At 41.8% G+C, this 24,375-nt stretch overlaps 1 protein-coding gene across 1 annotated transcript in view; it reads right to left on the bottom strand.

Annotated features, from left to right (window-relative positions):
• ptprfa (protein tyrosine phosphatase receptor type Fa) overlaps positions 1-20,076 on the bottom strand; it is a 273,794-nt gene extending 253,718 nt beyond the window's left edge. The window contains exon 1 of the mRNA XM_034530507.1: positions 19,826-20,076. The gene's annotated coding sequence lies outside the window, so the exon portion shown is untranslated. The remainder of the gene's footprint in view (positions 1-19,825) is intronic.
• Between the last annotated feature and the right edge of the window lie 4,299 nt (positions 20,077-24,375).

Raw genomic sequence — 24,375 nt, 5'->3', positions numbered from 1 at the left:
GAGATCACAGTGGGACAGCAGCTCCAGTCCGAGGCATGAACATACAAAACATCTCCTATAAAAACAGTGGTCACGGACCTTGATGGGCTCAAACGTCCTCCTCCTCCTGATTGACACTCAGCAGCGTTTTTGCATTTGTGGGGTTACTCTCCTTCGACTATTATGAATGCAATTCTTTGCACACCAATCCAGCAGTTAAGGGCCATGCACTACAACAACTGAGCTACTGCTCCATTTCCACTATACCAGTGCAGAATTAAGTAATTAATTTCCCGGGCAATGTATTGCCATACATCGTTTTTAAGTCCCTGTAGCTTGTTAAAGCTTTCTCGTGAAGGGTAAGGAAGCTGTTAACCATGACAATCAGTCATAGTTGGTGCTATAAAGTAGTCGAGTTGGAGTAAAAAAGAAATTATGTTGCCAATAAGATGAATTTAAACTAATATAAAGCTGAGTCATAGTCAGACGATAGCCCGCGGGTTCCCAGAATACATTTCAGCATTTGCGTTCCGCATCTTTGGCTCTCCACATGGACCGTTTACCGACATTAAACATTACGTCCAACGCGATTGGTTACCACTCGGACTACAAACGGTAAACCTACAGATTCTGCATTCATATGCAGATATCGATTTAAAGAGTAGTTACCATGGTTACAAACATGTAATAAATACACCGTTGGCCTTGATCTCATTAGACTGCTGTTACAAGTTAAAGAACCGACAATGGAGATGAACACATTGTCAAAGAGGATGTCATTGTCCTTTCTTGTCAAGCACATCCTCAAATTGCAAAGGCTGGTGATTAGCTTGAGGTATAATTCCCTGCTACCTGTGAGGGAACGATATCTAGGGTTCAAATAGAAGCTGAAGAAATGGAAATCCTGAATAGCTCGGAGACAGTATCACAAACACACGAGGAGGAAGAGCTAATGTAACAGAGACAACAGCATTCATTCAGGTGATTTCAGTCAGCCTTTGACAAAGGTGACCTTTTAAGCCTATTGTCAAATTTAAATGGAAATACACAACCAATATTTGTGTGGATACGGTACAGAACGGCTAAGAACTGGCACAGCAATGGCTGAATGACTGGTTGGCAGTCATCTTTGGCCAAAATTCTGATTTGAGCCGGGGCCAAAATCCAGGGGAGCAAAGTCAAGGGTAAAGCCATGGTAGAACAAGAAGGTCAAAGGAGGAGGTCAACACTGTGAGCCAGGAAAGGCGCATTCAAGCTGACGTGTCACTAATTCAAGGGGGACTGGACAGACGAGAGAGTCTATTGGATTTATGTGCTTATTCAGGATTTGTTCACAGTGCTCTTTGATTTGGGGTAGTTGGTCAATTATAGATGAAAACTTTGAAACAAAAGTAGTAAGAAACAATGATTGATTTCCCCATTTAGCAAAGTCATATTACAGGATCTTCCTCCATGTTTTAATAATTTTACAACAGATCTTTTCTTTACCACTGGCCATTTTCCCAAGCATACCCTGAGCGGTTTAGTATTTTTGGGGAGTGTTCATATCTTTTCAGCCGTGTCTATGGTCTATACCTTTTTAGCTCTTCCCCATTAACATATACCTCTTGCCTGTGCATAGGGAGCTGTGCATAGGGAGCTGTGCATAGGTGCATCGTCGTTTTATCCGTCTTTAGCTTTGCTGTCTTTGTCTACATCTTAGTACATTCGCCCATGACCTTGTTTCTAAGTATATTAAGAGCTACAGACACCCAGAGATGATATTACGGATCAATTCCATTTAATATCTAAAAATGGTTTTCAAAATGTCGTATATTAGTAAATTAACTCGAAAAACTCCTATGTTAGGGTTGAAGTTCCACAGTGTTATCAATTCTTTCTTTTTTACAATCAATACAGCGAACACCAAAACAAAAAAATAAAACTGGTAGTACACAGCACTGAACGCGATTCAGTTTTGACTTCAAGACACAGCTCATGATCAAAGGTTTGTAGAAAATATCTCAGACACATCTGAGTTACGATAATACCTTGAATTCTGATGGTTAAGAAAGGCTTTCAGTTAATAATTGGTGAGACGGACAATTTAGAATCCAGAGGACCTGCTGTAGAAATGTTCATTCTAAAGACCAAAATGTCCTGCATTTTTTAAATTAATGATAATAAAGCATTAGCGTAGGCCTGTCGAAAAATCAATGCAGCAAAAGACGGCAACTGTAGTTTGTTTAAACTTCTGATATATTGTTTACGCCTTCCTGAGAGGCAACCTGTTGTCATGCAAATAATAACTGTCCTCTCTGAGAGGCAAAGGTGGAAAGCACCTTGAACTTGTTACACACACTGTGTGTGTCTGTGTGTATGTGTCCGTTGTGTGGTGTGTGTGTGTGTGTGGTGTGAGTCTGTGTGTGATGTGTGTGTGTGTGTGAGTAAATGACGGAGTGAAATAAGAATTAATTTCCAGAGATCCTCTGTGACGGGCATTCATCAGTACAATGTGTTTATGTCTTCATGGGACTTCATCCTCCTTTCTCTTACATTCTACAGCTCTGCACACTAGAAAAATCTTCTGGTCCATAAATGTTCATCATGGGGTATCGCTCTTACACTGCAAGAGCAGTTGAATTATTTCTGAAAAACAAAAAACTTGTTTGAAGAATTTATGGAAAATACACCATTCTTTTTCTGCGCAAGTTTTCTGAGTTTTACTCTTTTTTTTCTAACACCAACGTACGTATTGGCAATGCTGGTCGGTCAGAATATATATAAAACCATTGTCCTTCTTGGCTCTGCGCCAAAGATCATATTCCCATATTCCCTTTGTTCAATCTGGCACCACCATTAGGTTTAGAGGAATGTCAAACCAAGTAACGTTAAACTTAACTTGTCAAGGTCCCCAGAGGATGAATCGGCACACACATCTTCCCATCTGTGTACATGGGATCAGTTCAGCCACAAGTCTGTTGTGAACTTGTTCCATCATGAGAGGAGTTGTCACAGTCCAAGCTACATCTGTCATGCTCTCTAGTCTGTGTTAATGTGACAGCTGGTGCCACCCACAATGTCAATGCTACGCTGCGGTCGGGATTTAGCAATAAATGGGATGTTTTTGAAAGCGTCAAACCTATACATTATAAAATAACACGATTCTTGGACAGAGGCTTTTGATACCGATCCAGCTGTCACTCCCTTTGAGGTTCACGGCTGAACAGACACATTCAGTTAGCATAAGGCATGTATTTACAGTCCTCTCACATCCAGGCTGTGGCCTTACATTTGTTTCAGAACTCATATTAAAAAAACATGTTACTTTCCATCAGCTACATATTTATAATGACATTACATCTTCTCATAATATTGACATCCTTTGGAACGACCTCAGCTGTTAAATAGACTGTAGTTTACTCCGGCTTATTAACTCACTTACCTGAGGATCATTTTATGAAACAGTTGCTTCTGGTTTTAGTTGATGGTTTATTATCAGAAATTCCACCACAGTCCCGGTGTGTTGGATTAATGGATGTCTGTAACGGCATCTGGAGATCTTGTTTGGATCAGGAAAGCATCTTGATTCAGATGTCAATGTACACATACACTTCTTATGGTAGTGATCTTCATATCACGGATGTGAACGAAAAGCCTTGGATGTGAGGCCGTTATCTGGACATCCAGAAACAGATTACATGTTAATACCAGGTGTGTTCACAATCATAATGTACTGCATCTTAATGCTGTACCAGGCAATTACTATGGAAATATACAATTGGTTTAATTACAATAAACCACAGAATGGAGCCATGGAGGAGTCTCGCCCCCACTAACTGAGGCACCCAAAGAGAGAACTGAGCAAAGAGCGATATCCACGAGTATCTCCTATACAGCAGTGGGTTGTGGATATTTCAAAAATAGTAACCTCTGTTTTATGCGATGAGAAGTAAGGCAAAATATCTATTTACATAAAGACAAGCCATGGACAGCGTAAAGGATATGCTATGTTACATTGTCTAAAGAAAAAGCAAATACAGTCAGACAATGTTTATTCAAGATCTGCAGTTTGTGACAGTTTGGTCTCCATGGTAACTTAGCTCTGACAGCTTGATGGAGTAATGGTGGGGGGCGGGGCTTACAGAAGGTTCTATTGAATGAAGAAAGACATGACAAAAATGTTACACATCCTTTACACTCAATGTATTTTAACGTGCTCTGCTCATGTCAGCTTCACATGTATTTACATAGAAACCGAACGTTTTAGAAGCATTTATCAAAACCCACCTGGACTCCAACCAACTGTATGAACCATTTCAATCTGGATTCAGATCTCCCCACAGCACTAAAACCGCCCCAAATCAAAGTCACTAATGACCTCCTCCTCTCCTCCTCTTTGACACCATCAACCACTCCATCCTCCTCTCCCTTATTGAGTCCTCCCTCCACATTACTGGCACAGCCCTCTCCAGGTTCATACCTCTCTGACCGTCAACAATTTATCATCAAGACATCCAAGTCTGACACAGCCCCAGTCCCTCAAGGTGTCCCCGAAGGTTCAGTATTCAGCGCACACATTTTCATCCTCTACTTGCTCCCACTTGACGACATCATACGCCACCACGAGCTGAAATCCTCATCATCCTCATCATCTTCATCATCGGCCACAAATCACTAAAGCAAATCCCACCACAACTTCTCCCTCTCCATCGATGGCCCCTCTGTTCCTGGTTCCACACACATCTGTAACCTTGGTGTCATCTTTGATCCAACCCTCTCCTTTGAACGCCACGTCAAGCACATCACAAAAAACGCCTTTTTTCATCTTAAAAAAACATCGCCCGTCTATGCCCCTCCCTCTCCTCTTCAGCGTCAGAAACACTCCTCCTCTTCATCACCTCTTGACTGAACTACTGCAACAGCATCCTGTACGGCACGTCCACCAAAATCATCAACCAACTACAATACATCCAGAACTCTGCTGCTCGTCTGCTCTCCCACCCCCACACCAGAGATCACATGACCTCAGTCTACCAGAGACCAGATCCCCCTATTCCACCAGAGATCACATGACCCCAGTCCACCAGAGACCAGATCCCCCTATTCCACCAGAGACCACAGTCCACCAGAGACCAGATCCCCCTATTCCACCAGAGACCACATGACCCCAGTCCTTCAAAAGCTCCACTCGCTCCCCTACAGCAGAGAATCCAGTTCAAGATGTTCCTCATCCCCCACAAAGCCCTTCACAACCCTTAACCAATACCTTTTTGACCACTGACCTGTTCCCACCCGCAACCTCAGATCTGCAGACGCAGACCTCCTTACCCCCCCCCCTACTCTGTCCAAGCATCAGACCTGGGGGGACAGGGTCTCCATTGCTGCCCCCTCCCTCTGGAACTCTCTCCCCCATCACCTCAGACATTCTCCATCACTCTTTCAAAACTGTGATACCATTTTTTTATTGTTTACCTTTTAAGGCGCTATTCAAATACAATGTATTATTATTATTAGTAGTAGTAGTATATCCTCTTCCAACAACAAATCTCTACAAATTAGAATAGGAGGGTTGTGCTCAGACAAATATATATTGGTTGGAGCCCCTGTGTCTTTGTGCTTGTGTATGCTGCCTCATAGCTCCCATCACAGAGACCCAGAAACCAGACCCTACTCCCAGGTTGAACACATTTTAATCTGGTAATATGGGCCACGAGATATCAACTAAAATGGTATAGGAGTTTCAACTAGATTTTGACACAAGGTCCCCCTACAATCCAGGGCCATGAGATGAGGTCCCCTCATTGATCCACCTTGGTAGATGTTGTACATCAGTGGTACACATTCCCAGAGCAGTCGGTTCCCTCTGGGTATCGGGGACGTTGTACAGGGGAAACACACAATGCTAGACATCTCCATTAGTATTGGAACTGTGAGTATATTCGCATGCTGATGTCAGCATTTGCTCAGCTATCTGAAGGCAGCAGGACACATATGTGGAGAAATGAGTTGAGAAGTGCCTCAGCAGAGTGCAGTGCTGTGTTGACATTATTAAATTAGGTGCAAAGACAATAGGCTGCTGTAGAAGGTTCGCAAGCATTAGAACCGGTCTCATCAATCCTGTGTGTCACTGCCTCCTTTCTATTAAATAAAGTTGCGTTTCATGGTTTAAATCTCGAAATGCAGAACGGTGCAAACTCTGCTGGCTCACATTTTACAACACAGTGGGACCGGTTGGTTCCAACATGAGGAGCAGATGTGTTATTATATCGGGAATAGCGGTCGTATCAATAAACGGCTTCATCAACATTTTTTATTATCCATTTCTATCATTACGATCACTTTAAATTCAATATCAGTGTTAATGCACTGTAAACACACACACACACACACACCATCTGCCTTTGGCTACAGAGGTGTGATGCTGTGTGTTGACATCCAGACAACACAATGATTCCTCGAAGACAAATCTTTCGATTTGTTGAGCTGTTGTTGTTGTTGTCGTCATACTTCACTGTGAGTGGCTGAGAAATTTCAGAGTGATGAGGCCAGTGATGTGATTGGTTGACAGAGTATTTACTAGTGGTAAGGATCGGTTCGGAAGAAAAAAGGGAGCAAATATAACTTTTAGAGATCACCGATCACGTTTTTTTTGCCGGTGATATTAATTGACGATCACTGATGATCCATTTCTAACAGATACGGATCCCTTTTGTTGTTTGATTATAGCAGCAGGTCTACAAGAATCCAAAATTATAATTTTTTTGCCAATATCCAAAAAGAAAAAGTCAGTAAAACATTACACATTCTAAACGTTATCCTTTTATTTTGGTATTTTATTTTTACCATAAAAAACTCAAATGAGGAAATAAAATTCACATGGATTAAATTAAATCTTGTCATTTGTAGTTTTAATGATATTTAATGGTCATAATTCCCTTTCCAATGTCTTTGTTTGATATCAGATAGCCATCCAATATGTCCATTATTAATAATATTTAGATGGTAATAAGGTCACAAAGTGGCGTTCTAAAGCACACCTTGACATATGGTAAGACGGGCCACAGCACATTCATCCCCTGGGGGGCCTTCAATATGCAGAGGAATATCATCTTCTGACCACGTTGATTCTAGGACTAACCTGACCCTCCATCCATCCCGCTGTCAACACGTACAGCGGCTCGTCAAACAAACAAAGCGATGCGTGCTATTTACAATATGAAAGCACCACGGTCTCACATCCACAGCAACGGGCCATTTGTCCGCTACCATCCTCCGTTTTTGAATTGCACTTCCACTTCACTGAGTGGACAACAACACTGAGCAAATGCATCTACTGGGAATCATTAGTGAATATCTTATTCATGCAGGCACATTTGAAAATTGATTAACAACAAATGTGGACAGGAAGCAAAAATCCAAGCTCCATCAGTATTCCATAACACGGCCACTCTCACTTCCATGTGCTGCAATACTGGGAGAAAAATATCTTTCCAAAGCCGCCTGCTGCTGCTGCTGGCACAGGAAGCTCTGAAAGCTGTGCGTGTTAAAATATGGACATAAAGAGGTGCTTATTATTAGAGAGAAGCGCTGCAGGTGGATGAGGTCAATATTTGAACTAACAGATATCACCATGAAACCTACAAAGTTGGTTATGACATTAAGACAAGTTCCCTTAAACAATATGTTTGAATGTGCAAAAAAAAAAAGAAAGCATTGGATAAAGCCAGGTTCAACGTTCAAATTGTTTTGTTTTGCTGTGTGTGTGTGTCTGAAAATAAAGAGGTCAAATCAGGTGAAAGATTGCAGTAAAATGAACGAGGTGAGCTCTGCTACGAGAGTTCTTTGGTATCGCGATGCGTTCAGGTGCTTCTGCTCTGAGGAGAGCTGTCAGTTTTGTGGGGAACTTGATGTTTGGTGGCAGCGACGGGGCCCATGTGGGCTGGTTTCTTGCTCAAAGTCTCACAACAACTGCAGCTTCCTCTTTAGAAGATTCTTCTTGGTTTATCAGACACACGGAACCTAAAACCAACCGCTGTTCTGTGTTCTGCTCTGTTTCCTCAGCGGAGGGCTTCACCTGAACAGCGTGGCTGTGTTTATGGAACATACCGTACGCCGGCCTTTTGAACATGAAGAACAGTGTGTGAACAGTCCGTTCTTTATACGAGTCATGAATAAGTGAAGCAAATTGTTGTATTATGTTAAGATGTGTGACTGCTCGGGTTCCATCAGTTAGCAGCAAGATTTGGAATTTTCACATTTGCGGCCAATTTGTAAAATATAATATCCACCGTCATCCCTGGTTAGAATTGTAATGTACTATTCCAGAGCATTTTAAATGGTTAACTGAAGTCTGAAAGTTGACAATCAAAAAACGATGTTCTTTTGGTCCTGTAGTATCTTACCCTCTGTGGCCTCGTTTTTCACAACAATATAATACCTGCACCTCTATGGAAACGGACCAACACGTGTGTGCGTGTGTGTGCATTTGTGTGTGTGTGTGCGCGTGCGTGTGTGTGTGCATGTGTGTGTGTGCGCGCACGGGTGTGTGTGCATATGTGCATGTGTGTGTGTGTGTCCGTGTGCGTGTGTGTGAGCGTGTGTGTGTGCGTTTGTGTGTAGGAGGAGCTCTGACATAAATGCACATTTTTGAGGGATGGAGGTGCATCTTGGCACTCATGGTGCAGAGGATGTTAAAATAACCCTGACCCACAGATCACTACCTCATAGGCTTCGAGTGTGAACGTATCACAATTGGCATATTTCAATACGTTTGGTTTAATAAACAGCGGCGACCATATTGAGAGCCGAGCGGAGGACTACCACACTATCTCTATGAATACATATAGAAATTAAAACAGAGGTGTGTATGATATGGGTTTTATTGTGTTATGCAGTACAGTCGGGGTAACAGCTGTATCTGTTGTGTTGAAGTGTAATCAGTGGAGCTGCTGATGTCAGCGTCCAGCGGTCCCTCAGAGGGGCTGTGCTCCGGCTCCAACAGCTACTATGTCACTGCTCAATTTAATAACAGTTAAGACTTGTTTCTTTACACAAGCATTGATTAATTAAACATATTAGCAACACATTTAGGATGTGGTAACAGATGCTTTTTGGCAGTTCTAAATGTAACTTTATTCATTTCATCTAACTTTACCATGTCATCACTCATTCCAAATGTCAGCATAACCGACCTCACAGCATTGACCTGTAGAAATAATGATTTCTATCTGCAGCTCAGCAGCTCGGTAATGACTCCTGCTCAACATAGTGAGAGTGGATGTCGTCATGGTGACCCATTGGTTTGTGGACTGCTGTTATGAAGCTTTGAGATTTCGCTGTCGCCATCTTGGATTACGGCCGTCGTCATGTTGGTATTTGTTGCAACCAATGAACAGAAGTGCCCATATTTGGAATGTGGAGGAGTGACCTAGAGACGTCTCTGGTCGCGGCAGCAACCTGTCAATAACTTTGTAGCCCCACCCTAAAGCATCCCATGCTTTATGGTCTGTTGATCATCATTTACTAAATGTACATCATGCTGAAGACTTGAAACTAGAGATTGAGACCATAAACTCATGTTTTAAATGTTTACTGAGGGAATAAATCAAGAGAGTTGTAGAGTCATTTTATATAGACTTCTATACAACCAGAGGAGTCGCCCCTTGGTGGTCAGTAGAGAGAATGCAGCTTTAATACATGAAGCATAGACTTCTATACAACCAGAGGAGTCGTCCCCTGGTGGTCAGTAGAGAGAATGCAGCTTTAACACATGAAGCATGGACTTCTATACAACCATAGGAGTCGCCACCTGGTGGTCAATAGAGAGAAGGTAGCTTTAACACATGAAGCATAGACTTCTATACAACCAGAGGAGTCGCCCCCTGATGGTCAGTAGAGGGAAAGCACATTTTAAGACATGAAGCATAGACTTCTATACAACCAGAGCAGTCGCCCCCTGGTGGTCAGTAGAGAGAAGTTTTAAGACACTTCCAGATCGGCTTCACTCGGTAGAACCAGGTTGCGCCTGACTTAATTAACTGCATTAAAACACAGTGCAGAGAGCAGGAGACTAAACAGAGGCCATTCTCTCTTCCTCCCTCATTACAAAGACAAACAACTAGCTTTGCTGAGTATGTGTCAAAAAAGTAAGAACCAAAAAAAAAGCATCAAACAAACCTTATATATTAGTTGAGTATAAAAAGTAATTTTCAGTTTTGTTTTAAACCTTTTTCTTTGTATGGAGCAAAATAAAAATAATGATTTATTTCCTGAACATTTTAATGGTGTTTTTATCATGGCACTATAAAATACCAACTATAGATAATAATACCAGTGTAAAGAAACAAAATGTTGGTTTTGTGACAGTTTAAATTAACTTCAACGGCCGGTTACAATTGTTTTTCGTCATGACATATTGATATCAGCTTTAAAACGCTCATGTTGGGGACACTTTAGATGTAGATGTGAGAATACATCTGCTGTATGGTGGGCCCGGAATATTTATGTGGATGCAGCGCTGGACAAAAAGCAAGAGATAAGAGAGCGGGATGACCGTTCATCCTTGTCCACAGGGTATTAAAACACAGCTTCCTCCTGGCAGCTCCCAAACAACAACCCCCCTTGTCATAAATCCACATGCTCTTTTTGTTCCATATCTCTCAGAATTTATAGCCGAAATAATCTTGAATTGTGGCCATGAAAGTGCTTATATGCCTGCCGGTAACATGGCTAACTGTTTGTTGCATCGCCAGCCATAAATCAGGCAGCTGTGAGCCCGTCTCGGCCCAAGCCTTTTCAGATCCATTCACCGACCCACCCCACCCCCCACCCCACCACCCCACCCCACCACCCCACCCTACCCGCCGAGGGCCAGGGCCAGATCCCTTCTTGAGCACACGGACCTACTCTGTCCTGCAGCTGAAGCCCCCAACTGGGTGCTGAGCAGCGGGGAAACACAATGAACCATATTAGCATAGTGCTGACATGACAGAAGAGAGAGAAACACGCTTTTGTGTTTTTTACATGATATCTAGATAGCTGGAGCTGGTTTATTTTCTATAGCCCAAAATCACAAATTACATATTTGCCTCAGAGGGCTTTACAGTCTTTACACATACGACATCCCTGACCTTTGAACTCAAATCGGATCAGGAAAAACTCCCCAAAAAAACAACTTTCATGGGGAGAAAAGGGAAGAAACCTTCAGGAGAGCAACAGAATCCATGAAACAGAAGTAGATGGGAGGAGGAGCATCAGCAGGGCCATGGCAGGATGCTGGGCCAAGGAGGCAGGAGGCACGGCTAAGGAGGCACGGCTAAGGAGGCACGGCCAATAATCATTCTATATATCAATAGCGATATATATCACAATATAGCATGTTTTCTGATTCAGTTCAATTAATAAAATAGTCTATATAAAATAACCACATATGCTCTTGTGGGTATTAAATAGTTTAGAAATGAAAAGTACTGAACATTTTCTCATTTTATTATACGCAAAATAAGAGTTTGAGAAATTTGAGTTAGTATGTGCTTGTTATTATGACAACGTTATAGTGTATCAAGATATCTCAATTGATTTCATCACACTAGGAATCCATTACAAAACTATAAAGTCTCATAATGTAAATATAATTTCAAAAAGAAGGATCACACAGGCATATTTAGCCCCGGAGCGTTTTATGTGGAGTGAGTGCTGCGCCAGCCTTTTAAATGCTGCATTGCCTATCAGCCGCCGGTCTTACGTTAACTTAGGAGACAATCAGGCCTTGTGTGCTCTGATTAATTTGGCATTGACACCAGTCATAATTCAGTTTTAATGAAAACTCAACTCCTGCTCCTGGTGTTTTCACCAGTCGTTTGGGAGAAGGAAACAACGGGTTCAAAAGGCAAACCAGTGATGGATTTTCTATTATTTTCAATGCCAATGTGAAGAGTGGTTCTGGTTCAAGTGGATCTAAAAGTATTATGAGAACACAAGAATTTGGTGGTAGAGTGAGTGTTTGATTGGGTGATCCTGTATGTAGCCTATCATCCATAAGAATGTCTTTGAGTGTGTGTCGAGTCCCATCAGTCTGGTCAATAATTCTGAAACTGCTCCATTCTGTTTCTCGTGATAACGATGAGAAAATTGTCAGAAAGTACGGCTTCAATGCCGACAGGAAATGAAACCCACCTGGGAGAGAAATGAGTTATCTTCAGATGTGCTCGCTAACTTGTAATGTTTTAGTTATTCAAATTAGCTCCAGATTAATCCCCCCCCCCCCCCGCCCCTGACATTAATACAACTGTGGAATGAAACCGTCTTGATTATCTGTCCAGAAAACAAACGGCATGAACGGTGCATTTCTTTTAATAGCTCAGTGTTTGACTTTGGTTCCGATCAAGCGGCCATGTCCCGGCCTGGTGGAGCCCTCCGTCCTCTGTGCTCTCTAACTGGCCAGTTCAGCTCCTCTGTTAGAGGGAGGGCATTAAAAGAGCCATAAAAGACACCGTTACAGCTTTTATAGTGCTCCCGCTGGCTCTGCACTGTGCAGTCATGAATATCAAACCTTATTACATAACAAGTCATTGAAAATGGATTGTTTCCCTTTGAGTGACTGGATTATGCTTCAGTTGAAATATTGCTCATGTGGCAAAAAGAAGCATCTAATCCGGCTAATGAGATTATCGCTGAAGCACTGCGTGATGTACTATGTTGCATTGCAATGCGTTTCATGTTTTCAAGTCAACACCTTGGTAGGAAGCATCCTTAGATGTCGGCTCCTACACAGGCTAGGGAAGACTCCTTCCTAGCGTTCGGAGAGCATATATTGGAAAAGTCCAAAGTTAAAATATTTCAGTGTATTTCTATTTCTAGAATATTGATATTGCATTCTTCAAAACAATATACACAGATTAAAAACCTGTAGTCCTATGAAAAGATTTGAAGAATTATTATAATTCATAAATGTAAGAAACACAATTAACACAATCCGGGGAGAGGGATCCTCCTCTGTTGCTCTCCTGAAGGTTTCTTCCCTTTTTTCCCTGTCAACGGTTATTTTTGGGGAGTTTTTCCTGATCCGATGTGAGGTCCTGGGACAGGGATGTCGTATGTGTACAGATTGTAAAGCCCTCTGAGGCAAATTTTTTATTTGTGATATTGGGCTATACAAAATGAACTGGATTGAATTGAAAAATTGAATTACAATGCTCGCCTCAAACCCACAAGACTCCATTAAGATGCAGTAATTTTTACCAGAATTCTTTCAAGCGCGACAGAACCCAACGAAAGCTCCTCAAAGCTCATAACTCTTTCTAGTGTTTCAACTCTGGTGAGGTGGAAGTAAACCCTTCATGTAACATGTTAGATCTACAAAGGATCAGACGTTATGCTCTCCTCAAACCTAAACGTTGGACCAAAATAGAATTCATCAAAAGAATTTAGGTTAGTCTACTCTTCTACTTCCAACAACTAGCAACTCTGGTTGGTGGGAATAAAGCCTTAATTCTGACCTGACCTCTTCAAGTTGTTCATATAGTTCTCTTGTGTCATGGTGGACAACAGTAAATAACTTGCATGAACAAGCTTTCATTCATAATGAACATCAATAATACATTACCCGTTTCATAAATCAATAGATGCATCACTCAGTGCGGCATTATGTACTTGATACAGCAAATAAGAACAAGGAAACATTGTGTGTAATTAGGGTCAACAGTATCTCACCAAAAATAGGACAAATGTAAATAGTGAATGCCATATTGCTATATTTCAATAAATGACTCCCTCTTGAGCTGCTGTGGCCATGTTTGCGTGTCACAGCGTGTGCTTCCCTGCAGAGCGCCAGCACACAGCCACAGCAGCAGGTCTGTTGGGGGGTGGATTGCAGCCCTGATGTGGAGGGTTGAGCCAGATGTGCAAATAACTGGCAGGTGTTCGGATTCCAAATTCAAAGTCTGTTGCATCGGGCAACAATGCCCATTTCAATATTAAAGCCCGTTCCATTCAGAAAACAGGTAAACGACAGTGTAGTAACAACAATGTACGTATGAAACGTTTATACGAAGAAAAGATATTGCAACAATTATTGGCCAAGAAATCATTGAAATTGGCTGTGCAAGTTCAGCGCGTAGTGCCACCGTGAGGGCAGCTCATAAACAACAGTCAACAAGAAATATCTGAATGGTCAGATTCATTTGACAGGAGGATTGGGAGATATTGCCCAAAATAATAGCCTGTGATTTGTTATTGTTCAATTCAATTCACTTTATTTTATATCAATATCACAAATTACGAAATTTGCCTCAGAAGGCTTTACAATCTGTACACATACGACATCCCTGTCCCAGGACCTCACATCGGATCAGGAAAAACTCCCAAATAATAGAAACATTGTTGGTATTGTTCTGTCCAGCAGCTATTTACAAGGTCAAAGTTCACTCCATCCCATGCCTCAGGTTAGGTGTTAAGCCTTCAGACTTCAGACCTGCAGTCCACAAACCAATCTAACGCGTCACGACAACAACGTCCACATCTTATAACATGTCTATGTGTCTATGTGCTCAACCAGCAGCAACCTAGAAATGACTTGCTTTTATTTCAGGAGCTATAACCCAAGGAGACTTTTAATGAGGCAAGTCACGGAGCAAAGTCAGGTGAAAGTCAGGTGAAACTACGCAGAAAATAGTGATTTACAAGTTTGTGTGTGTATATATATATATATATATGAATAAATAAATTGACTTGGATGTTTATTAGTGCTGATTAAATCACAAATGTATTGTAACTTAAGGAGTTGTTAATGGAAAGACCATGAGCTGATTTAATCCAATAAGGCATTTTGATTTCACGTACATATGTTGCGGAATATTTCTGTCTGAATTCTAAGAGAGGGCCTAATTTCCCGGTTGATGACGGAGAACGTTGGCTTTTCATCCTTCAATCTAATAAAGCTAATCGACCTTCCAGACTGCAGGGCCCTGATGCAGTGATGAGGAGGGAAGCTTTTACATGCAGGGAGCATCCAGGGAACATCCAAGTCACAGCCCCAACACTGCAAGCTATTCATCCATAACAGGAGCCGGGGGAGGGGGAGGCTTGTGGGACTCTTACTGTAATCACTTCATTTCTGTCTTTCCATGTCTGCTCTAAACTCCACGCCTCATTTCTTTCAATGATTTCACATATCGGCACAACATGTTGGCTGATTACATATCTGGCTCCGGCTCAGCTCTCTCTGCTCATTGGTCTTATTAATGGGTGCGCTGCAGTCAATATCAGGCTCACAGTTCACATAGGGGGGGGGGGCTGTGTGACGGAGTACAGACAGAGGGCTTTGAAATACTTCCTGTTACTTTCGATCTGTAGGCTACTTGTAGTTTATAGACCTTGTTTGGATCTATTCACATGCGTTTGTAAATATGTATTTATGTAGAAATACGTGTGTAGCTGCATTTTATGTTATCTTTTGTTCTTTTTATGTCAGCCTGTGAAATACATTGCTACTCGTTTTGTGTTATGTGTTATATAAATAAGCTTTATTATTATTATCAACCACACAATATGTGTTTTTAGATTAAACCTGAGATAGTCAAGTATTACAACTACACAGAAAACACCTGACTGTGGCGACAGTCAGGTGTTTCCCATCATGCACTGGGCCACGCAGTCGGTGGAGAGTTACACACATCTACCCAGCATGCATTGCGCGCCGATCGCCGGTGACTGGCGAAGACTGGCTCGTCTCCAACGAGCCTGTTTTGCTCATGAATAGTTGCCCCACTTGAATCCTCATACTTGAGAAGATGAAATCTGCATTTCTTCTGCGTGTACGCTTGAAAACAAATTGCTTTAACAATCAATCAATTATCAAAATAGTTTCCAATTAATGTCTTTATTAATTCATGTTAATTTGACTAATTGTTTATTTGATTAATCATTGCAGCTCTTAACCTCCCTTCAGTAAGCAATGCAGTTCATTCAATTTGTTACAGAGATGATTTTTTTTTTTAAAACATTGTAATATCATTATAGATTTTTAAAAGGCTACTGAGCAGTCTCTCTGCAGGTCGTGTCTCACCCAAACATCCTGTTTACCACGATGGACACGTGCACAGGCCAAACACCCAACGGCAGCCATGTGTCTCAGTGGGGACGTCACACGTCTGTCGTGCTGATAGCATCTCGGAGGTGAGATGAAACAGCACCACTCTCGCTGCTCTTTGGCTGAACACCAAACAATAGAGAGTCTCGGTGGAAAGGCTATTGTGGTCCTGTTCTATTGTGGGGATGATAGGAGACGAGCTGCAGAATGGTCCATCGGCACCGGGACAATGCCACGACATGCAGGAGACAAGCTGAACACTCGCATCCAATCACATCCACAGGAAACAATGCACAGCCTGTTGCTATCAAACCTGTTCCCTGCTCCGCCTGTTTAACCTAACTGCAGCATTTCATGTACACCATTACTGACCACCACACTGAATAAAAAGAAAATGCCCTCTCAATACTGCCTGGAGATCTACAGCACATTTATTTGACAATACAACGAACAAAACCTGTAACAAATCTTTTTTTTTAACCTTTATATATTCAGGGAACAGCAAAGCACCCTTTGTGTTGAACTCACACAGAAAGCATAAACGACCCCGCTGTGCACAGATGAGATGGGATGATGGGGGAGCCGTTTGTCTGTGTGGTTACAACAACCTGGAGAAGAAAGATGCTTTCCCTTGAAGACGCTGCAGCAGCAAACAGCAACCTGCTGGAATCTGATCTCATCGGGAAACAACTGTGGCACCGGAGCGCCGAGCATCTGCTCTCTCCCATGTTTACAAGAGGAAAATAAAGAAGAACGGATGTTTTCCGCTGAGGGACGATGTGCAGGAATCTTCATGTGTGAGGGCGAGGGAGAGAGACTACATCTGCTTTAGGTGCAAGAAGACTTCATTAAAAACACTACAGGCGTTGAGCCTCACAAAGTCAGAAGACATCTCACTTAGCTCAGGTTTTGCTATTTTAGTCTGAGAATCCTCCACTAAGAATGATTTGATGAGTCAGCACGTGTTTCAATGATCATGCTCCCTCAAAACGTCCTGGAAGCAGACGTGAAAGTATCTTTATCAATCCCATGTCAGTGCATTGTTAGCCTAGCTTAGCATAAAGCCTGGACCAATGGAGAAATGAAAAGATTATATCTGCAGATTATTTTTTTGATTAATTGATTTATTGTTTAGTCCATAAATGTCATACAAAACTGAAAAGTGCCCATCACAGTTTGCCAGAGCATGCAGGTCATGTCTTCAACCGTCTGGTTTTGCCCAACCAAAAGTCCAGAACTTAAATATAACAAATATTTACTATCACACAAGACACAGACAAGCATTTGAGCTCGAAATTGTTCTGTTGTTACGGGACTTAAGTTATGTTTGTAAGTTATGTACAAGTTAAGTAGGACATGTTACAAAACTTTGGTACGGACATTCTAAAAAGTCGCACACAATGAGTTGGTTTCACACGGGACACGAACAGAGGTTTCCTGGGTCAAAGTCGTGTGTTTGTTTGACCCGAACATCCACCCCAGGGTTATCCGGTACGTCTCCTCACTTCCTCCTTTGGCCAATAGAGGCGAATCCATAAACTGACGCAAGAGGGGTACGTGGAGCGTGTATATATATATATATATATATATATATATATATATATATATATATATATATATATACACATATATATATCCCAGTGTTTATTGGTTGGTTATTTTTCATGATGAAGAAAATAATGTGTATCGGCCTCATATCTCCAGTAAAGCAGCTCTCATCTACATAATAATAATAACAATGCATTTAATTTATATAGCACTAAGACACTTTACATACCATAATTATAACATCCTAAAAGCTACAAAAAAATAAGAATAACTACAATTACAGTTGCTCGGACCCTAATAAATAAAAATAAAAATAATAAGAAATAAAAATAATAAGAACATAGAGCAAACAATCGTACATGATACTACAGAGGCGTTCTAAAGGCTAATATTAGAACCATAAAGGTCCTGTACAGAACCATCAGAGACCGCTTCCAAGCCTGCAGGGATTTGTAGCCCTGACTCCAACCAGGATGCAAATGCTGTATAAACAGAAGGCCAAAACATGGCAACCCTCTCCACCCATATGGATCCATGCTTGCTCATCCCTGAAATGACACACTGTATCGAGGCGGAGAGGCCGGCTGAGAGTGAGCGGCCCCCAGACCGCCGTGGAACCGGCAGCCACAGCCTCGGAGGGAACCACCAAGCACTTACCGGATGTGTCGGTGCACACATTGCGATGTGGCAGAGGCTCAATGTGGGACACCAAATGTCTCTCGGCAGCGTGCAAAGTATGAAGACGCAATGTCAAAACGCCACCGCTGTTAATAGTTATTTATTTAGTGTGCATGCACCTTTTTGGTATTGCTTTTGCCTTTATACCAGTGCATCTCATAGAATATTTGAGTTTCCTGATGATGTTCGCAATAATAATAATAAGGTATTTAAAAGGCCAAAAATGAAGGGACATTCCTTGATTATAAATGTCACAGCGCAAAAACAAATAAATCCATTTCACATCTCTTATGTGATGGAGGAAACAAACACATCCTGTTATTAGGGTGAACCGACCATTCAACTAACCCTCGATTATGTTTCAATGGTTATGAATATAAGAATGAGGCTTGTCAAAACACCAGAGACGGCCAGGGAGCAGCCGTGAGTGTGTGTGTGTGTGCGTGTGTGTGTGTGTGTGTGTGTGTGTGTGTGTGTGTGTGTGTGTGTGTGTGTGGCTCTTCTCTTCCTAATAAAGGCAGCGAGGTAGACAAACAACACACAGAATATTACGCCTCCCTCCCTCCACCTCCTCTGGGTCTGCACCTCCTCTCCGGCCTCCTGTCCTCACTCCTCTTCCCTCCATCTGCTGCACGTATGCACTCCTCCCACCTCGCTCCTTCTCTGTTCTCTGTCAGATCCAGGTGAACTGCACCCTCTTCTTCTTCTTCTTCTTCTTCTTCTCTTCTTCTTCTTCTTCTTCTCCTCCTCTTCCTCCACCTCCTCTTCTTCTTCTTCTTATATATATATATATATATATATATATATATATATATATATATATATACAGGTCAGTTATTGTTTGCAATAGGATACATATATCCTATTGCAAACCATAACTGACCTGACGTGTTGCTGGTGCTGCAAACACACTGGACTTAGATATTTCTGAAGCATGGATGGATTAAAAATAGTCCGCGAGTCGCACTGTTTTCCAGGAGCTACCGCGCGCACACGCGCACACGCGCACACACTTCAACTTGAATACACGCCTCAAAGCGGCATGGTTCTGTGCGTGATGTCTTCATGTCCTCGTGTTGCCGACGCACAGAGTGGATCCATGTGAGTGGAGCAACATGCCACGCAAATGAAGCATGAGGTTCCTCCGCGGAGCGCGGAGCTCCAGGTTCACTTCTTTGGTTCGTAGCTACGGAAAGATGCTCTCATTAATCTGCCTTCAACTAATAATAAGAGGGAACGTCTGTCAATCATAAAGGCACAGAATAATCAGATCTATGACTCCAACCTGTTTCTGGCTCATTGTGAAAAAAACTAGATTCAGCCATTAAAGTTGACTTCAAACAACATTAGTATCCATATCCATATCATTGCCATGCGAGACAGGATGTGTAATTTGGCGTGCACACAATGTATTGATTTTGAACAGATTTCTGGTGTCAAGTTCTGACTCCAATGTCAGATGCAAAGAGGGGTGCTGACGGACCCGGGGGAGCCGCGAGTCCGTCTGCAGGACGCTGCATGCACATGTACCCAGCAGGAGGTGTAACTCACCATGGTTATTGCTTCCCGGACGTTTGCATCTCGGAGAAGATGTTGACCGAGCAGAAGTGCGACCAGGTCCCCAGATGTCACACACAGTTTTAGAAAAGAGTCTCCTAAATTCCTCTCCGGTCCCGCAACACTTCCTCCAATCCCCCGCAGGTGTGTTGGAGAGCAGGTCCGTAAACGCACCGTTGAGGAGCGACAGGTAAATAAATCCCGGCTCAGCTGCTCCGCTCTTGTTCCTTTGACTCACAGACACGGTATCCGTCTGCTCCCGTGCGCGCGCGGTCTCTCTCTCTCTTTCTCTCTTTCTCTCTCTCTCTCTCTATCTCTCTCTCTCTCTCTCTCTCTCTCTCTCTCTCTCTCTCTCTCTCTCGCTCTCTCGCTCTCTCTCTGTCAGAGCAGCATCCCCAGCATTTCCTCCGTGTAGACCCCTCGGGATGTGTCGGACACATTCGGCTATTTCCGGGAGAACTGGCGCGTGCAAGGCTGCCGGTGACGTCAACGCTTTTGTCGCTTCTGTTTCATCTTGTTTTCCGCATAAAAACTAAAAGACATCGAGTAATTTTAAGTCATTGTGGGACTAACACAGTATTTTCTTATCTTATTAAGACATTAATAAAATCATAACGAGTTTAGTTTCAGTTTATTTTGTATAGCCCAATATCACAAATGACAAAATTGCCTCAGAGGGCTTTACAATCTGTACACATACGACATTCCTGTCCCAGGACCTCACATTGGATCAGGAAAAACTCCCCAAAAATAACCTTTGAAAGGGAAAAAAGAGAAGAAACCTTCAGGAGAGCAACAGAGGAGGATCCCTCTCCCCAGATGGACAGAAGCAATAGATGTCATGTGTACAGAATGAACAGCATTACAAAGTTACATAAACACATTACATGAATATGATAATGTATGAATGGACCTCCACAATCCATGAAACAGAAGGAGGTAGAGAGGAGGGGGGGGGGGGGGGGGGGGGGGGGCGGGGCGCATCAGCAGGGCCAAGGCAGGAGGCATCAGACACAGCCAATGGACCCTATGAGACGTGAAGTCACAAAGACTCCGGCGAGGAAGCAGAGTTGGTAAGGTGCATTGGAGAGATGTGTCAATGTATCCATAAGTAAAGAGAGAAGGATAGGTGCCACAGCAGCCTATAAGCCTATAGCAGCACATCTAGGGGCTGGACCAGGGCAAACCTGATTCAGCCCTAACTATAAGCACTATTAAAGAGGAAAGTCTTAAGTCTACTCTTAAATGTGGTGACTGTGTCTGCCTCCCGGACTGAAAGTGGAAGCTGGTAGCCCCGCATTTAGTGAGCGTAGCTCTCTAGTGGGGCAATATGGTACTACAAGCTCCTTAAGATATGATGGTGCATCACCAATCAAGGCTTTGTAGGTGAGGAGAAGAATTTTAAATGTGATTCTTGATTTTACAGGGAGCCAGTGCAGAGCAGCTAATACAGGAGTCATGTGATCTCTTTTCTTAGTTTTTGTGATTACACGAGCTGCAGCATTCTAGATTAACTGAAGGGACTTAAGATTTATTAGAGCAGCCTGATAATAAGGAGTTGCAGTAATCTAGTCTGGAAGTAACAAACGTGTGAACCAGCTTTTCTGCATATTTTTTAGACAAGATGTGCCTGATTTTTTAAACGTTATGTAGATGAGATTTCACGTGGGAGTCCCGATCAAAGATAACGGCGAGATATTTTACAGTGGTGTTGGATGCCAGGGCAATGCCATCTACAGAAACCACATCACCAGATAATTGATCTCTGAGGTGTTCAGGGCCCAGTAAAATAACTTCAGTTTTGTCTGAGTTTAACATCAAGAAGTTGCAGGTCATCCATGTTTTTATGTCTTCAAGACATGCTTGAAGTTTAGCGAGCTGGTTGGTCTCCTCTGGTTTGATCGATAGATATAAGTGAGTATCATCTGCATAACAATGACAGGTCATGGAGTGTTTCCTGATAATGTTGCCCAAAGGAACCATATATAAGGTAAATAAAATTGTTCCAAGCACAGAACCTTGTGGAACTCCATGATTAACGTTGGTGGTCATCAAGGCTTCATCATTTACAAATACAAATTGATCTGATAAATAGGATTTAAACCAACTTAGCGCGGTATCTGAAATGCCAATTGACTGATCCAATCTCTGTAATAGGATGTCATGATCAATGGTGTCGAACGCAGCACTAAGGTCTAATAATACCAGTACGGAGATGAGTCCTTTATCTGATGCAATTAGGAGGTCATTTGTAATTTTCACCAGTGCTGTCTCTGTGCTGTGGTGTTTTCTAAATCCTGACTGAAACTCCTCAAATAAACTATTATGATGTAGAAAGTTACACAACTGATTTGTGACTACTTTCTCAAGGATCTTAGAGAGGAAGGGAAGGTTGGAGATCGGTCTGTAGTTAGCTAACACCTCTGGATTAAGAGTGGGCTTTTTCAGGAGAGGTTTAATTACAGCTACTTTGAAGGACTGTGGTAAATGGCCTGTAAGTAAAGAACCATTAACAATATCCAACAGAGATATTAAAGAAATTAAAGGTAAAACGTCTTTAAGCAGCCTCGTCGTGATGGGGTCCAAGAGACAGGTAGACAGTTTAGAAGTAGAAACCGTTGAAGACAATTGGTCAAGGTTAATGGGAGAAAAGCTATCCAAATATACACCAGGGTATATACAGCCGTTTCCAAGGCCACTCCACTTGAGGACAGATTGGCACTGGTTGAGGGCAGGAGATCATCAATCTTGCTTCTAATAGTTAGAATATTTTCATTGAGTTAGCATCTAAATATATTGACTCTTAAAATGGCTTAGTATCCTAAAATAATCACATAGCATATTCAAATAATGACTTAGTATCTAAAATGAATAACTTGGTATCTGAAAAAGATAACTTGGTATTGGTATCTAAACAAAATAATGACTGCATCTATAAAATAACAACTTCATATCTATAAATACTGTCTTAAAATCTAAAAATATGTGCTTAACATCTCAAAATAATAACCTAGAATCTCAAAGTAATGACATAGTGAGTCAAAATAATGAAAAATGTTCTCAATATTTTGAGATACTATGTCATTATTTGAGATAGATTCTAATTATAATGACTTACAGGAACTTTTGGTGGGAATGGCCTTAGTTATTTTGTTATGAGATGAATATTATTTGAAGGGACCTTGACAGAGAAGGCTGAGAAAGACATTCCATTCAGTGAATCCTCCGAGGTGCCCTTGAGCAATAAGCTGTTGAAATGAATAAGAATGATATGAAATTCAGTTAATATGAACATGAATAATGGAATAGCTTTTCAAAATGAGTTCAATTAGTTAAATTAGAGTTACGTTTTGATAATGTCTTCCAATATTTAAGTGTTGGTTCATTTATATATTTTACACAATGTATCTGTGTGATTATCTATCTTACAATTTAATTATTATTAATCTAATATTGAACATTTTGGGGCTCCATCATACCATCTTTAGAGAAAAAAAGATTTCTCACATGTGGTTCTTAACCTCCGGATCTGGAATGATGTTGCAACATGCATTAGGTGAAATGATTAACACAATAACATAGAAGACTGCAGCACAAATTGGTTTAATTAAAACAATTCTTGTCAACTCAACTCCTTAGTTGTTGTCTGTCCATCAAGGAGTGGGTTCCAGTGGAGACTCACACTTAGTCAGATTAGAAGAAGTAACAGAGTTTAATTAGAGACAAGTCCGTAACTAGTATCCAGACCAGAAGAAGACATCAATTTTTCCACTATACTTCTTAACATCGGTCCACAAACCAATGGTTGACACACGATGACTACGTCCACTTCTTATATACAGTCCATGGAAACAAGAGACAAAAGGTGGGTGCCAAAATAAAACAGGAAATTACTTACGTAGACTGAAAACAAGAATACAGAAAATATCAAAAGGGATGTGAAATAAAGGCTACAGCGTAGTTTGGTCAGAAGTATTGGCTATAGATATGCATGACTTTAAACAGAGAAGAAGAAGAAGAAGAAGAAGAAGAAGAAGAAGAAGAAGAAGAAGAAGAAGAAGAAGTTGCAAACAGGAAACAAAACAAGTCCCCGTGGCCATCCAACCATGTATGAAACATGGGCATGTATAATTATAGGTGAGTGTCTCTCTCTCTCTCTCTCTAGGAAGGTGGTGGTGGAGAGTGTGGTAAGGCTAAATGTTTGGTGATTTTTCTAAAACTTTTCTTCATTTTTTTCTTTCATAGTTCACTGAGTGATTGAGTTGTTGTGTTTTTGTCTGTTTGTCGGTGTATTTTGTTTATTGGTTTTTTTTCCAGGATGGCGTCCTCTGAGATGCCGTCCCTGTCTTTGAGGCATGGAGTTCGGGTTCAGCCCGATCCGGGTGTCCCGGTAGAGGCGGTTCTCCTGGCTGTGGGAGACCGTGTGGGACACTGTAACCTGTGCTCCGCCTCCAAGATGAACCGAGGTGTGCTGGTGTTTTTAAAAGAGGAGCGTTTTGTGAGCTAATTAATATCGAGCGGCATCACACTGAACAGCATTTATC

The sequence above is a fragment of the Cyclopterus lumpus genome, chromosome 4 (genome assembly GCF_009769545.1).
Source record: "Cyclopterus lumpus isolate fCycLum1 chromosome 4, fCycLum1.pri, whole genome shotgun sequence".
Classification (NCBI taxonomy): Eukaryota; Metazoa; Chordata; class Actinopteri; order Perciformes; family Cyclopteridae; genus Cyclopterus; species Cyclopterus lumpus.
This window is presented reverse-complemented; position numbering and strand designations above follow the sequence as displayed.